Raw genomic sequence first — 3,539 nt, forward strand, 5'->3', positions numbered from 1 at the left:
TAACAACAAAGAGAATCATGTGTCAAGACTGAGATACCTGAAACAGAGCAAAATGATATCACAACAAGTACATGGACATTGCTTTATGGCTCTCATGATTATTTGTATAAGAAGAAGAAAGAACTGGGAGAAACTTCAAAGCAAACAGAATATATAGCAGTCAATACCCAGCATCCAAATTTTTTGGAATGATAATCATGTGAAAGTTCACCGTGAGTTAGATAAACACCTACAAAGGTAAATGAACCTTAAAAAGTACTTAAAAAGTACTATTTCAGAGAGAGATTCCAGAAGCAAGAAAAATGAAATCCAGAAGAAGGCAGGAAGGGAGAAGCAGAGAGCTAAAGGAAGGTGGGAAAATGCATCCTCTCATCTTTTAAAAAAGTTCAGTGTAAAGATATCCTCTAAACTTCTCAGGTATATCCTACTTGAGAAAGCCACCATTTATTTTTCTGTCATATATATGTCACTGGTAGCCAAGAGAATATTACATAGACATTAATTTTGTTTAAAATATTTCTGTGGAGTTCATTTTTCAATATGATTTTCCTAGTGTGAAAGTTTAGAACCAGGAAGAAGGCTCAGTAGTCAAAAAACATGGACTTGGTGACAGAAATGAGGCTGGGAGAGAATGATAGAATCCTGCACAGTCAATGATATCTTCATTGCAAATGCTTTTTATAGGAAACATAAATGAATGCTCTACACATGGATTTCACCTGATGCTATTCACAGGAATCAGAAAGATTATATCTGTGGAAAGAATCATTGGAGAAATTCAACATCAGCAGTGAAAACTAGGCCAGGTACTGATTGTGGAACAGACCATCAACCACACATATGCAAGTTCAAATTAATGCTAAATTAGGTCAAATCATATGCACAGGAATCAAAATTTGATCTTGAGTCTATACCCCTAACTATAAAAACCAACTCAGGAACAGATTTGAGGCCTTGCACACTAATAAACAAATACCACATGAGCTATGTGTGAGAAAATATCAAGAATATCACCCATGAAGACTGCAAAAGGTCATTGCAAAGAAGGAGTAAGAAAAAAAGACCAAAATGAATGTCAGAAGAGATTCTGAACATTGCCCTAGAGTGCCGAGAAGCCAAAGCAAAGGGAAGATATCAAGAAGTTAAAGAGCTGAATAGAGGATTTTAAAAGGGACACTCAGGAAGACAAAACCAAGTATTATAATGAAATATGCAAAGAAGTGGAGTCAGAAAATCAAGAGGGCTGAACTCATCAGCATTTTTAAGCTAAATGAACTAAAGAACAAATTCAAGCTGCAAGTTTCAATGCTTAAGGGTGCTATGGGCAAAATATTGAATATTGATTCAGGAAGCATTAAAAAAATATGGAAGGAGTACACAGAGTCACTGTACTAAAAAGAACTAGCTGACACAGAACAATTTCAAGAAACAATATATCATCAAGAGGCAATGGTGATGAAGGAAGAAGTTCAGGATGCTCTGAAAGACTCGTCAAAAAATAAAGCCCCATGAATTGATGGAATACTAATTGACATATTTCAACAAACATATGCTGCCTTGGATGTGCTCATCAGATTGTGCCAAAAAATATAGCAATAACTACCTCACCAGATGACCAGAAGAGATAAATATTTATTACCGTTCAAAAAAAAATGGTGACCCAACAGAGCATGGAAATTATCTGACAGCAACACTAATACTACATGCAAGCAAGATCCTTCTGAAAATTATCCAAAAATTATTGGAACAGTACATCGACAAAGAACTACTAGCTAATGCCATCTGAGTTTAGAAGAGGTTGTGGCATCAAAGACATTATCTCCAATGTCAGATGATCATGGCAGAAAGCAAAAAGTACTAGAGGAATATCTATCTGTGTTTCATTGACTATGCAAAGGCATTTGACTGTGTGGATAACAGGAAATTATGGTTAACCTTAAGGAAATGAGAATCGCAGAACACTTGATTGTGCTTATGCAAAACCTAAAATTGGATCAAGAAGCAATCCTCAGAACAGAGCAAGGAAACACTGCATGGTTCAAAAAGAGGAAAGGAGTGTGTCAGGAATGCATCCTGTCTTCTATAGCTTTTCTGGCTCTATGCAGAACAGATCATTAGGGAAGCACGGCTTTATGAGGATGAATATGGCATCAGGAATTGGAGCAAGACTCATCAACAACCTACATTATGCATATGATACAACCTTGCTTGCTGAAACTGAGGAGGACCTGAAGTACTTGCTGCAGAAGGCCATGGACTGTAGTCTTCAATATGGATTGAAGCTTAACATCAAGAAGACAAAGATTCTCACCAGTGGGCCAATTGGCAGCACCAGGATAGATAGAGAGGAGATTGGGGTTGTTAACAATTATGGCTTGCTCAGTTCCATAATCAACACTATTTGCACCAGCAGTCAGTAAATAAAAAGACAAATTTCACTGGGAAAATCTGCTGTCAGAGACCTCTCTAGAGTACAGAAAAGCAATAATGTCAGTCTAGAGACTAAGATGTGTCTAATCCAGGCCAATTGTCTTTACAATTGTTTGCTATGCATCAGAGAGCTGGACAATGACTAAGGATGATACAATAAGAATTAATGCCTTCAAATTGTGGTTCTGGAGAAGGGTCTTGAACATACTGTTGATGGCCAAGAAAATAAATAGGTCTGTGTTGGAGAGGGTGAAGCCAAGTCTCTCCTTGGAGGCTAGGATCTTGAGCTCTATCTCACATACTTTGGGTACGTAGCCCCTAACGACTGTTCCTTGGAGAACGACATCATGCTCAGAAGGGTGGAGGAACAGCACAAGAGAGGAAAACCCCAGATGAGATGCCTTGATACAGTAACTGAGTAATGGGGTTTCTTGTGTTGGAAACAGTGATATTGGCTCAGGACAGGGCAGGCTTCAGAAATGTTGTACATAGGGACACTATGGATCGCAGGCAACTTGATGACACATAAAAACAATAGCCAGAGTTTTATTTTGCCATGGAATAGACGGGGGCTTGTTAGACTATCTACAAGTAGATTAGCTAGGCTCACTATTAAATTGAAGGGCCCTAGCAGCAAAAGAAGAAATCTCACCACCAGAAAAAAGAGCAAGCCAGAAGGCATACAGAATCAACATCCATAGCAATCACAGTGGAGAAATAGAGACCTGACGTGAGACAATACCTTGGGGCTGCTACACCATTGAAATCAGAGCTAAGAGTCTTTGTCCAAACTTGCTGGACAACTGGAGTCAGGGGAGGGGCATAATTCACAGGACTGAGAACTTTGTAAAAACTGGCCTAAAGCCACAAAACTCAAGGCTGAAAGGCCTGCAAGCACATTTTAGAAGCCTTTTTGACTACTCTGCTACTAACTTGGATTGTAAACTTTTGGCTTCTCCAGTATGGTTCTGCAAGACCTGTGAACTATTGTTTTGGATTTTGGACCCAGTAAAGCAGTAAAATTTATGTTGAGATGAGTAGGAAGAGGAACGGAAGAATGGGGAACATGTCTGACTTCATGGGAAGTTTTGTGCTATTGATGCTGTTGA

The sequence above is a fragment of the Elephantulus edwardii genome, unplaced genomic scaffold (genome assembly GCF_000299155.1).
Source record: "Elephantulus edwardii isolate Elephantulus edwardi_28Jun2011 unplaced genomic scaffold, EleEdw1.0 scaffold00203, whole genome shotgun sequence".
In the NCBI taxonomy this organism is placed as follows: Eukaryota; Metazoa; Chordata; class Mammalia; order Macroscelidea; family Macroscelididae; genus Elephantulus; species Elephantulus edwardii.